This window comes from Podarcis tiliguerta, assembly GCF_965153285.1.
Source record: "Podarcis tiliguerta genome assembly, chromosome: 2".
NCBI classification, from domain to species: domain Eukaryota; kingdom Metazoa; phylum Chordata; class Lepidosauria; order Squamata; family Lacertidae; genus Podarcis; species Podarcis tiliguerta.
The window spans coordinates 104256195-104270044 of NC_139535.1; the positions used below are offsets into that span (position 1 = coordinate 104256195).

The 13850-nt window shown below is 45.4% G+C and overlaps 1 protein-coding gene and 1 long non-coding RNA gene across 2 annotated transcripts in view; one reads left to right on the forward strand and one right to left on the reverse strand.

The window, feature by feature from the left end:
- Positions 1 to 13285, forward strand: part of LOC310671802 — a 272660-nt gene extending 259375 nt beyond the window's left edge. Inside the window, exon 2 of the long non-coding RNA XR_014508208.1 lies at positions 13067 to 13285. This is a non-coding gene — a long non-coding RNA (uncharacterized lncRNA). The remainder of the gene's footprint in view (positions 1 to 13066) is intronic.
- STXBP4 (syntaxin binding protein 4) overlaps positions 1 to 13850 on the reverse strand; it is a 144953-nt gene that overhangs the window by 52361 nt on the left and 78742 nt on the right. The window lies entirely within an intron of this gene.

Consider the following 13850-nt stretch of genomic DNA (forward strand, 5'->3'; position numbering starts at 1 on the left):
CACATAGCCTAGGACTTGCCGATCAGAAGGTCGGCAGTTCGAATCCCTACGACGGGGTGAGCTCCCATTGCTTGGTCCCTGTTTCCGTGCGCTGCTCTGGTTCGCCAGAAGTGGCTTAGTCATGCTGGCCACATGACCCGGAAGCTGTACGCCGGCTACCTCGGCCAATAAAGCGAGAGGAGCGCCGCAACCCCAGAGTCGGCCACGACTGGACCTAATGGTCAGGGGTCCCTTTATCTTTACCTTAAGATTCAAAATACAGAAAAGGAGAAATAAAATGTGTGTGAAGAAGTGTGCATACACATGAAAGCTTATACAAAAAACAAACTTGGTTGGTCTCTAAGGTGCTACTTAATTTTTTAAATATAAAATATGTGTGTGTGCGTGTGTGCATGCACCATTTACACCTAAGCAAAACTGGGTTTTAAGAGATGGTGGGGCACCTAGTCTACCATGGAAAGGTTATTCTACAGCAGAGGTTGCCAATCTTTTTTTTTGACAGAGGGCACATTTCGAATTTGGAGTAAGTGCCATGGCCTCCAGTCACAAAACAGCTGCTGTGGGAGACAGGGCATAATGCAAGACCCCTGCTAAGGGGTGTGTGATGTAGCAAAAAAATGGCTGCTATATCTAAAACAGCATAAAGAGAGATAGGACCACAAAACAGTGGAGGGCACAAGCACCTCCATCACCTGCTGCCACACTCACTCATGAGAAAAGCTCTTTGCATCTCTCGTCTGTGCAGGAGAGGTCAAGCCAGTGCAAGCAGGAGCTGAGTAGGAAGAACAGTCTTCCAAGCGTTGTGGGGGAATTTTTTTTTGCTGAGACCCTTTTGCAGCTGCCACAGGAGGTGCTACTCCTTTGATTCACATGGAAGAACCAGCTAAAAGACCACTTAGGCTTAAGCATCTGGCTTTAAACAGCAGACACTATAGCAAAGTTCTTCTTCCTCTCTCTATGCCGAAGTCTGATAGTATAGTATGGCATCTTGCGTTTCTTTCTTAAAGTGAGTACAGCAGCAGCCGGAGGCCCCATTAGCTAAAGTGGTGCTTCAGGTTAAGAACAGTTTCAGGTTAAGAATGGACCTCCAGAACGAATTAAGTACTTAACCCGAGGTACCACTGTACAGAATCTGTTCCGCTTTATGTAGCCTGTAAACTGGTTTAAGCAATCTGATGGGAGCCGTGCCAATGAAGAAAAATCAACCGTGGCTCAGCCTAAGGAATTCAGATTGCAGAATGCCAGGTGAAAAGACTGCAGCGGGCATTAAGTGGTTTTGGATTAAAAAGCATTATACTGCCTGGGTATGCAAAGCACCGGTTCACTTCACTCTTTAAACTTTTGCGCAGACCGTAAATATTTAAGGAACAATTTACTGTGTCTTTCAAGCAGCACGCTGTGATGACTACAGATCCTGACGCAGGCAAGCTCACAGATCTCCTCGGGCTTTTCTGTTTCTTAGGAAACGCATTTCTCCCAAAGCAAAGCAAAACAAAGCCCTCAACTGCACATTCCAAAGGGGCTCAAAAAGAATAAAGACCTCAAGGGCAATGACATTTACTGTACTTTTCCATGTATAAGACAAGGTTGGGTTTTTTTTACTCTAAAATAATGTTCAAAAGGGGACGCGGGTGGCGCTGTGGGTTAAACCACAGAGCCTAGGACTTGCCGATCAGAAAGTCGGCGGTTTGAATCCCCGTGATGGAGTGAGCTCCCGTTGCTCGGTCCCTGCTCCTGCCAACCTAGCAGTTCAAAAGCACGTCAAAGTACAAGTAGATAAATAGATACTGCTCCGGCGGGAAGGTAAACGGCGTTTCCGTGAGCTGCTCTGGTTCGCCAGAAGCGGCTTAGTCATGCTGGCCACATGACCTGGAAGCTGTACGCCGGCTCCCTCAGCCAATAAAGTGAGATGAGCGCCCCAACCCCAGAGTCGGCCACGACTGGACCTAACGGTCAGGGGTCCCTTTACCTTTACCTTTACTAATGTTCAAAAACGTGCCTCGTCTTATACATGGATAGTGAATGGGGACGGCAACGGGTGATTGGCTGCAGCCACAAGCAGGAGCTTGCCAGCGACGATTTGGTGGGTGACTGTTGCCTGCTAGAAGGGCTGCTTTGGATTGGCTGCTGCTGCTCTAATTGGGTTGGTGATTGGTTTCTCCAGCAAGGACTGCTGTGGATTGGCTGTCGCTGCGGCAAGTAGCGCCTGCTGTTCTGGGACACGCGCAATTGTCAGTGGACAGCTTTTCTCAGGCGGCTTAGTGGTTTTCTGCTGGGGAAGGGTATGGTGGCGATTGGCTGTCGCTGTGGCAAGTGGGCGTTCTATTGTTGTCCGCCTGCGATTGTCAGCGTCGGTGCTGCATGTGAGCGATTTTTGGCAATTCCCCCCCCCCCAAAAAAACCTCTGGGCAATCTGTACAACTCCGGGCAATCCCCCCTCAAAAAAGGCAAACAATTCTGGGCACGCCCCCCAAAAAAGATCAACAACTCTGAGCCATCTCTCCCCCCCCCTTTTCTTAAAATTGAATCACCCAAAACAGAGGGTGTCTTATACATGGGGGCATCTTATAGGCAGAAAAGTACGGTAAATCTATTAAGATTAGGGTGTTTTCTTAAACACACACAAACTACTGAGCAGCTTTATGAGGTTCACAATCTGAGCCAAGGCATGTTTGTTCTGATTTAGCACTGAAGAGCGGGTGGAAGCAAAAGGCAAAACTGATGGGACCCTTGCTTTCTAGGCATGGAACAAGTGGGTAAGCCCTATTAAAGGCACACAAGCGCTGTCCACCTCTTGCATCTGTCCACCCTAAGTGTAGTGGAGTAGCTTTCAGACACAGGGAAAGATCACCAGTGTTGAAGCAATGATTCTTCAACATCAACTTTGTTGGACTGGTCATGTTGTATGGAAGCCTGATTATCGTCTTCCAAAGCGACTACTCTCTTCCGAACTTAAAAATGGAAAGCGTAATGCTGGTGGTCAACGAAAGAGGTTTAAAGACTCTCTCAAGGGAAATCTAAAAAAACGTAGTATAAACACAGACAATTGGGAAACACTGGCCTGCAAGAACTCCAATTGGAAAACAGCCTTTACCAAAGGTGTCATGGGCTTTGAAGACACTCTAACTCAGGACGAATGAGAGAAACGTGCTAAGTGGAAGGCACACTTGGCAAAACCTCTCCGTGATCAACTCCCAACTGGAAACCTATGTCACCACTGTGGAAAGATGTGTGGATCCAGAATTGGCCTCCACAGTCACTTACGGACTCACTGTTAAGACTGTGTTCATGGAAGACAATCTTACTTGGCTATGAGCAATTGCCAAAGAAGAAGAAGACATCCTGTTGTACGGAGCAAGCTTAAAACAGAGCCACATGCACTGGGGTAATTGTTGACAATGCACCCCCGGCATCACTTGACACACCCACAAGAAAAACAACATCATTCTCATCTACATAGATTCATTCTCCCTTTATTTATTTATGTGTACAATTTTGCCTTTGAAAAAATGTTTCTGAGACACACTGTAGTCCTTTTGATGTTTGGCTATGCAATAAAGAAATATGGATTGACTTTGGAAAATTGGTCTATACTTCCCTTAGGGAAATACAATTTGGACTAACAGACCTGTCTACGGTTGTGATGAAAAACAGCTTTTCTCAAAAATGCAAAAAGCTCCCCCGTCAATTTGTCACTTCAGGGCAGTCACGTACATGGTCTTGAACCGTGTACAATTTTGTAAGCGTAATTTTAAATCAGGGCAAAAGAAATCTATTTGCATGGCAAGGTCCCAGACCCACCTGGGAAGTGGAATAAAGACACATGAAACAGTATTTTAGGTTAATGGGCGAAAAAAGGCCACAACTTTATTGGTTACAGAATGTGAGTGGTATTGACTTAGGCATTGGAAACCACACAACTATATCTGACTCCTGCCCGTCTGCAGGAGTCTTGGAAGGGTTAACCACCAGTAGGGGGAGCCCTGCTGATGCACATAAACTAGGAACACCCCCAGGGTCACCGCTAGGGGTCGTGCCATGGCCCTAGCCCCCTGTGTGGGGCTTCAGCCAGAGACCACACACCCCAGATTCCTTTAACGGAATACCCTTGAATTAGGAGTGGTAGGTGAAGGCCACTACTTTCCCTCACCTTCAACCTAATACTCCAATGCCTAACTGCCAAACCTTACAAAGTTGTGGCAATTTGCTATGAGGTAGGCAAAAAACCAACCTCGTAAGATTGCTAGAAGAAATATCAACAACCTCAGATATGCAGATGGCAGAAAATGAGGAGGAATTAAAGAACATTTTAATGAGGGTGAAAGAGGAGAGCGCAAAATATGGTCTGAAGCTCAGCATCAAAAAACGAAGATCATGGCCACTGGGCCCATCACCTCCTGGCAAATAGAAGGGGAAGAAATGGAGGCAGTGAGAGATTTTACTTTCTTGGGTTCCATGATCACTGCAGATGGTGAAAGCAGTCACGAAATTAAAAGATGCCTGCTTCTTGGGGGAAAAGCAATGACAAACCTAGATAGTATCTTAAAAAGCAGAGACACCACCTTGCCAACAAAGGTCCATATAGTTAAAGCTATGGTTTCCCCAGTAGTGATATATGGAAGTGAGAGCTGGACCATAAAGAAGGCTGATCACCAAAGAATTGATGCTTTTGAATTATAGAGGAGACTCTTGAGAGTCCCATAGACTGCAAGAAGATCAAACCTATCCATTCTGAAGGAAATCAGCCCTGAGTGCTCACTGGAAGGACAGATCCTGAAGCTGAGGCTCCAATACTTTGGCCACCTCATGAGAAGAGAAGACTCCCTGGAAAAGACCCTGATGTTGGGAAAGATGGAGGGCACAAGGAGAAGGGGACGACAGAGGACGAGATGGTTGGATAGTGTTCTTGAAGCTACCAGCATGAGTTTGACCAAACTGCGGGAGGCAGTGGAAAACAGAAGTGCCTGGTGTGCTCTGGTCCATGGGGTCACGAAGAGTTGGACACGACTAAGAAGAAGAGTTTGGATTTGATATCCCGCCTTTCACTCCCTTTAAGGAGTCTCAAAGCGGCTAACAATCTCCTTTCCCTTCCTCCCCCACAACAAACACTCTGTGAGGTGAGTGGGGCTGAGAGACTTCAAAGAAGTGTGACTGGCCCAAGGTCACCCAGCACCTTCATGTGGAGGAGCGGAGACGTGAACCCGGTTCCCCAGATTACGAGACTACCGCTCTTAACCACTACACCACACTGGCTCTCAGACTAAACGACTAAAGAACAAAGGCGAAAAACCAAATGGCTGGTGCCAATTTGCCAAGTGGAAAACATTCCTACCAGGCCCCTTGGACAACCAAGGTGACCAACCGAGGTCCATAGCAAGGTCAAGAAATAAAAGAGCCTAACCTAAGGGAGGGAGGGCAGGAGAACTGACCGAGCAGGGAGAAAACAGGGGTGAGTCCTTGGCCGCGGGTAGTTTAAATAGCCCGTGCCACGCCCCCGGACCATCCGGATTGGACGGCCTAAGGATGACGTGGCCGAGGACCAACCAATGGCGCAGGGGCTATCCTGTCCCGTGTGTGGGGGGAGGGCTTGCTCCCAGCCAGCAATGTTGTCTCCACGGGAAGGGGAAATGGCTTTCCCATGTCAGTATTTAGGACAGCTGTGACCAACAATAACAAAGGGTGTTAGAAGATTCTGCTGATGAATAATCAGATTCATTAGCAGGTAGTGGGGATTTCTCAACCTGAGCTGAGCTCTCACTTGGAAAGGTGGAACAGCAACTACTGGAATGAGAGAGAATCTAATGAGAAAACCTGCCCCAAAACACTTAACGATTCTTTGTGGTAGCACCTAGATCTTGGCTTGTCCTTTCAAAGAATATAGGGCTTAGTATCCTTTTCTACAATGGATTAATTTGTCCAGGCAATCCTACACACGCTTATGGATCCTAAAAATATATACTTTTTATGTATCGTTAAGTGAAGGCTCTTATTCAGACAGGTCTCAGGGAAATGACTGTTAAAATACAGAGAAAGTGCTTTAATAGTGCTTTGATGTTTTTTATTATCTGTATTTTCATAGATTTGGTTTTTTTCATACTGTTTTAATTCTGTAGAGTTTAATTACTGTTTGATGCTTACCTTTCATAAGTTTTTAGCTTTTTGCATTTTATCTGTTGTGTTTTAATTCGTGCTGAATCCCACCGGGAAAAAAGGTGGGATATAAATAGGATTTATATCTGAGGTCCAGCTCTGAGGGCCTCCTCACTGCGAGAAGTGAAGTTACAGGGAACCAGGCAGAGGGCCTTCTCGGTAGTGGCGCCCGCCCTGTGGAATGCCCTCCCATTCGATGTCAAGGAAATAAACAACAATGTGATTTTTAGAAGACATCTGAAGATAGCCAGGAATGGGGAAGTTTTTAATGTTTGATGTTTTATTATGTTTTATTATTGTGCTGGAAGCCACCCAGAGTGGCTGGGGCAACCCAGTCAGATCGGAGGCATATACTGTAAATAATAAAAATTATTTATTTATAAGTATACCCCATTGAACTCAACAGAGCTCACTTCCACACTGATGTGTATAGACATGCACTCTTAAAGGCCGAGATGTTTTACTACGAACTCTGCTTCACGGTGACTCCCCCATCACTCTGCAAAACGCTTGGGATGCTTTAATTCTTTAATCTCAGATTCAGGCTCAGCTGAGCTTGTACATATATTTGGAATGTTTCCCAAGTCAGAATGAACCCAGAGGGATGATGCTCAATCTTTAAATCCTTCTCTGTGCAGCTATTTTTAACTTCCAGGTTCAGAAAATGGATCCACCCTCTGGCCCGAGAGCTTTCTAACCAATTCCTACCTATTACAGTCGACACAACCAGATGTTAGTCTTCAGCTGCATTTAGGACTAAAGGTTTCTTTTGCATGACTTCTCGCGCAGCCTGCTGGAAGTAATTGAACGTGGCAGAACATTTCCATCTGCATTCCCTCCATTGCCCTCCTCATCTCAAACAGAATCTTTGTTCCTAAATAGTCAAGAGCTATTGGCACTGTGGGTTAAACCACAGAGCCTAGGACTTGCCAATCAGAAGGTCAGCGGTTCGAATCCCTGCGACGGGGTGAGCTCCCGTTGCTCGGTCCCCGCTCCTGCCAACCTAGCAGTTTGAAAGCACGTCAAAGTGCAAGTAGATAAATAGGTACCGCTCCGGCGGGAAGGTAAACAGCGTTTCCATGCGCTGCTCTGGTTCACCAGAAGCGGCTTAGTCATGCTGGCCACATGACCCAGAAGCTGTACGCCGGCTCCCTCGGCCAATAAAGCAAGATGAGCGTCGCAACCCCAGAGTCAATCACGACTGGACCTAATGGTCAGGCGTCCCTTTACCTTTATTGACTATGGAAAAGTGTGAGCTGCTGATAGAATTCTCTATTGTTTTCCAGTGATACAACATGTTGCATATATATGTGTGTGTGTGTATGTGTGCAATCAGAAGCTGTGATAACAAATCAAATTAGCCTGTCATAATGTATCTCTGCTCCTGTGATCCAAGCTTTGCTGACTTTGTGAAAACCTGGCAACATTTGAACACATTCTTTATATATTTCTGTGTACACAGAATAAGGAAACAAGTCCCATATCTGATAAGCGAAGGCGCTCAATTGACGCTTAGCCATTTTTCATTGGGACTGCTTTAGAAGATGGAAGCCTCCTCCAATTAATCATTCAGAATTCTACCTTGAGGAGCTGCTTCTTTTTATCTCTGAGAAAACGTACCAATCCAAGTTGGATTTACATTGACACAACCCCTGAAAATCACCTTCTTGCCTTGAAATCATATTATGAATTGCAGACCATCTGCTGAGACCCAGTGCTGTAACCTGCAGGTAAGGTAAAGGACCCCTGGACGGTTAAATCTAGTCAAAGGCGACTATGGGGTTGCAGTGCATGTCTCGCTTAAGGCCGAGGAAGCCAGTGTTTGTCCACAGAAAGCTTTCCGGGTCATGTGGCCAGAATGACTAAACCGCTTCTGGCGCAATGGGACACCGTGATGGAAGCCAGAGCGCACAGAAACGCTGTTTACCTTCCTGCTGCAGCGATACCTATTTATCTACTTGCGCTGGTGTGCTTTTGAACTGCGAGGTTGACAGCAGCTGGGACAGAGCAATGGGAGCTCACCCTGTTGCAGGAATTTGAACCACCAACCTTCTGATCAGCAAGCCCAATTGGTTCAGCGGTTTAGACCACAGCGCCACCCGCACTTCAGTCTGATAACTCTGCTTTTAGGTGAGAAGGTGGCGCTGTGGTCTAACAATGGCTCCCTCAGCCTGAAAGCGAGATGAGTGCCGCAACCCCATATTCGCCTTTTACTGCACTTAACCATCCAGGGGTCCTTTACCTTTCACCTTTTTGTAACCAGCAGCACACAAGGACACATCTACCTGTGAGTTTCTTGCAAGAATGCAGAAAGCAATGCATGGAAAAGAGATCAGGTTTCTATTATTAGCTATGGTGCTTGTGCTAACTCCATAATATCTCACCCAGCACAGGTCTGACGTACAGACTACCATAGGATCAACATGGACTTTGCCATATTGCTTGAGTGGATGAGACATGCATCAGAACCCTGAAGGGACAAGAAAGGTCATGTTCGCGGATGAGACATCACGAGATCTAACATAGCTGGGTGGATGCACACCAGATTCTTCCACCCTGGCAATGAGATGGAACAGAAGCCCCCTAGCACCACCTTTTGAAACATTCCCCCGTCTGAAGTGGAGAAACCATAGCACCATGTCTCCTAAAGGTAACACAGCTGATCCAGAAGATACCACCATTGATGCCAGTGCAGACTTGAGCGGCCAGGTCGCTCATCAGAGCAAGGCGGTTTGAGCATATTACACCGATCCTGGTCCAACTCCACTGCCTACCAATTAGTTTCTGGGCCCAATTCAAAGTGCTGGTTTTGACCTATAAAGCATGAAACGGCTCAGGACTGCAATACCTCAAGGACCGCCTCTTTCCATATCAAGCTACCCAGACCATGAGATCATCTTCTGAGGCCCTCCTTCGTGTGCCTCCTTCCTTGAGAGGTCCAGAGGGTGGCAACATGAGAACGAGGCCTTCTCTGCAGTGGCTCCCCATCTGTGGAATGCTCTCCCCAGGGAAGTTTGCCTGGCACCTTCATTACACACCTTTAGGCACCAGGCAAAAACGTTCCTTTTTAACCAGGCCTTTGGTTGACCTCATCAACATCCTATACACTTTAAAAATGAGTCTCTTTTTTGGGGGTGTTACTGGGTTATTATGGGACACGGGTGGCGCTGTGGTCTAAACCACAGAGCCTTGGGCTTGCCGATCGGAAGGTTGGTGGTTCGAATCCCCGCCACGGGGTGAGCTCCCATTGCTCAGTCCTAGCTCCTGCCAACCTAGCAGTTCCAAAGCATGTCAAAGTACAAGTAGATAAAAAGGTACCACTCTGGCGGGAAGGTAAACGGCGTTTCCATGCGTTGCTCTGGTTCGCCAGAAGCAGCTTAGTCATGCTGGCCACATGACCTGGAAGCTGTACGCCGGCTCCCTTGGCCAGTAAAGCAAGATGAGCGCTGCAACCCCAGAGTGATCTGCGACTGGACTTAACGGTCATGGGTCCCTTTACCTTTACCTATTGGGTTATTGCTTTTACTTTGATTTTACATATAGTGATCTTTTCTGTGAACCACCCTGAGACCTCTGGGTGTAGGATGGTACAGTGGTACCTCGGGTTACAGACACTTCAGGTTACATACGCTTCAGGGTACAGACTCCGCTAACCCAGAAATAGTACCTCGGGTTAAGAACTTTGCTTCAGGATGAGAACAGAAATTGCATGGCGGCGGCGTGGTGGCAGAGGGAGGCCCCATGAGCTAAAACGGTACCTCAGGTTAAGAACAGTTTTAGGTTAAGAACAGACCTCCAGAATGAATTAAGTTCTTAACCCGAGGTACTACTGTATAGAAATTCAATAAATAAAAATACTGAATGTTACTGAGAGGTCTAGGGAATCTGGCAGGGCAGTGTTCTTCCCATCCACTGACTATGGAAAAATGTGCTTATCACCCATCACTGCCTGGAGTTGTCCAGCCACCACTTGCTCCACCGTCCTGCCCCAAAACAGAGACAGGGCAGCAATTTTTTCACACTAAAGGAACCATGCATTTGCCTTCTTCAACAGAGGTTTGACTACTGCCTTCAGGACAGCAGGGACTGCTCTAGCCCTCAAGGAGGCAGTCACATAGAATCACAGAGTTGGAAGGGACCCTGAGGATCATCTAGTCCAACCCCACACATTGCAGGAATATGCAGATGTCCTGTAAGGGGATCGAACCTGCAACCCTGGCAATATCAGCACCATGCTCTAACCAAATGAGCTAGCTGGTTTATTCAGCACCTTCAAAGTTCACATACTTGTTTTCATATCTCATGATAATCTACACTGAACCTAAACCTAAGATTAAATTATAGTAATTCTGAAGGATAAGAAAATTACAGGAATATGTCCAGAAAATGCTGTTACTGAAAGGTATTATAACTCCCATTATATTTTGCTTCCTGCCTAGAAAACGAATCGAGTCAGCGCCTGACAATCCGTTCTGAACACAGAACGTGTTTAGCAAGCTGTTCAGATGGCCATCCTAATGAGAAAGTGTCTAGGGTGAATTTATACATTGTTATTTTCCAATTTAAGGTGTCTTTCTTCTGACACCCCACAATGAAAATTCACACGGAGCCTGGTTTTATCAATGAGTTCCGTTTGGTTGCCTAGTCATGGCAGTGCAGGATTATTATTTTAAATAAATTATGGGGCATTTGACCACTGGGAAGAGACTGCAAGGAAACAACTTGCATGAAAACTGTGATTGTGTGAACACACCTTTAGTTTTCCCTTCTGTCACAACTTACACAGGGAGCAAGCTATATAGAGGGAAGAGCTAAATCCACAAATATAGAAGAGCGCTTGGTGCCTTAGGATAGATCTGCAGATTTGGAGCCATGGAATAATAATAATAGTAATAATAATAATAATAATAGTAATAATAATAATAATAATAATAATAATAATAGTAATAATAATAATAATAATAGTAATAATAATAATAATAGTAATAATAATAATAATAACAATAATAATAATTTATTTGAACCCCGCCCATCTGGCTGGGTTTCCCCAGCCACTCTGGGCAGCTTCCACAGAAACCAAAAATACACTAAAATATCACACATTAAAAACTTCCCTGAACAGGGCTGCCTTAAGATGTCTTCTGAATGTCAGGTAGTTGTTTATCACTTTGACATCTGGTGGAAGGGTGTTCCACAGGGTGGGTGCCACTACCGAGAAGGCCCTCTGCCTGGTTCCCTGTAGCTTTGCTTCTCGCAATGAGGGAACCACCAGAAGGCCCTCAGCGCTGGACCTCAGTGTCCGGGCAGAACGATGGGGGTGGAGACGCTCCTTCAGGAAGAGTACCAAGAGCTCATCCCCAAAGCCTTATGAAATGGTTTCAGTGCAGAATTGCCTTTCAGGGATCAGGATTTCGGAGTAGGCTGGGCAAATTATCCTCTACTTTTTATATGCAGGGATGTTACTTATGAGTGTAGGGGGGCAATACTGGTACAGTGGTACCTCTAGTTGCGTTACGCTCTCATTACGGACTTTCAGCTTACTAACACAGTAAACCCAGAAGTGTTTACTTCTGGGTTCGGCACGCGCAGAAGCAATCTGCGCGCTTCCTGCATGCACAGAAGCGCTCGATCGCGCCACGCACATGCGCAGAAGAGGTGCTCTAGTTGCGGACTTTTCAGGGTGCAAACAACACCCCAAAATGGATTAAGTCCACAACCACTCTATCTTCCCATCAGTCTCATATGAAAATACATCTGTTGGATCATGGCTGTCTTAATTTCATGATGTAATATTCTGAGTATGGATCATAATGAGTGAGGGTTGGATTTTATCCAGGGAATAAGGTATATTATTTCCCCTGAGAGCCAGTGTGGTGTAGTGGTTAAGAGGGGTAGTCTCATAATCTGGGGAACCAGGTTCGCGTCTCTGCTCCTCCACATGCAGCTGCTGGGTGACCTTGGGCCAGTCACACTTCTTTGAAGTCTCTCAGCCCCACTCACCTCACAGAGTGTTTGTTGTGGGGGAGGAAGGGAAAGGAGAATGTTAGCCGCTTTGAGACTCCTTAAAGGGAGTGAAAGGCGGGATATCAAATCCAAACTCCTCTTCTTCTTCTTCTTCTTCTTCTTCTTCTTCTTCTTCTGTTAGCCACTCTGGCATTGAAAGTTAGCAGCCATGTTATTCACTTCCTATTCTTGAGTTTAAGACATCAGCCTTTCAATAATTTTGCCAGCGGATGTTTCAAAGCAAATTTCCTGGCCTTGCCGTTGTATTGTAAAAGCATTTGCAGCTTTCTTCCACCCAGCTGCTAGTGACGTTGAAAATTTCAGCAAGGTCACAACGAAAACAAAAGGTGCACTGAATATTGCGTAAACATCATATTCTTCCAGAATCTCTGATAACTGAAGCTTTACGCAGTCTTGAGGGAGTGTATTTTCCCTTATGATCCATCATATTAGCTATTGAGGCTTTGGAGTGCATTGAATCTGCATGCACAGCTAAATCCGCAAGGACTCAGAACTTTTTAGAGTGTGTGTCCTTTTCCACCACCACAGCTACAGAGGTTTTTGCAGGTATCACATTCCAGATTTAACTTGATTGCATTTTACTGCGGTGGTGCGTATTTGGTTCGGATTAATCCCAAAGTGAAGTGAACCACTTTAGAGAGAGTCAAGGTGTTCTTCAAAGCAGATTCAACGGACTTGGGCTCTTTCTGGGAACTTCTGGACTCATTAAAAATTATCTGTGGTGGTAGAACCATGAAAACTGGTGTCTAGATCTTGGGACATCACACCAGGACTAAGTAACAGTCACCTAGCAATCACGACTTTGCCATGTTGAAAAGGGACATAAGAATCTGGCCTAAAGTGACTACAATACAGTGGTACCATGGTTCTCAAACGTAATCCATTCCAGAAGTCCGTTCCAAAACCAAAGCGTTCCAAAACCAAGGCACGCTTCCCCATAGAAAGTAATGCAAAATGGATTAATCCGTTCCAGACTTTTAAAAACAAACCCTAAAACAGCAATTTAACATGAATTTTACTATCTAACGAGACCACTGATCCATAAAATGAAAGCAATAAATAATGTACTGCAGTCACACAATCAATCAATAGCTGAACTGTGTTCCACACAGTCACAAAAACAACAAAAAAGAGCCACAAAGACGCAAAATAATTAGCAAGAACAGACAGACCTCAGTGTAACACTCAAAACAGAAGTGTGGCACTCAAACTGGAAGTGTAACACTCAAAACGGAGCATGTTCGGCTTCCGAAAAAGGTTCACAAATCGGAACACTTACTTCCGATGGTTTGCTGTGTTTGGGTTCCAAGTTGTTTGACTTCCAAGGTGTTTGAGAACCAAGGTACCATTGCATTAAGAAATATTCAGTTATTTTTTCTTATGGAAGTACCAGTTGGCCTGCATCTTGCTTTAACCAAGTTTTTAAAGGGATTGTATTATATAGAATTTACCTTTTTTGGCAGAATTATCAGTCTCCTGTAAACCTTTTGCTATCGCATATGTCCTTCAGCAAGTTGGGAAACTCATCCTGCATAATTGAGGTCAACTATTATTTCTCTCAGTTGACTCTAGAATATGAGTGCAATTAACTATTCTCTCCCAACTTAAAGCGAACAGATAATTACTATTATGACTTTAGCAAAGATTGGTTGGGGGGGGGAGGAGCTAATTGAAAA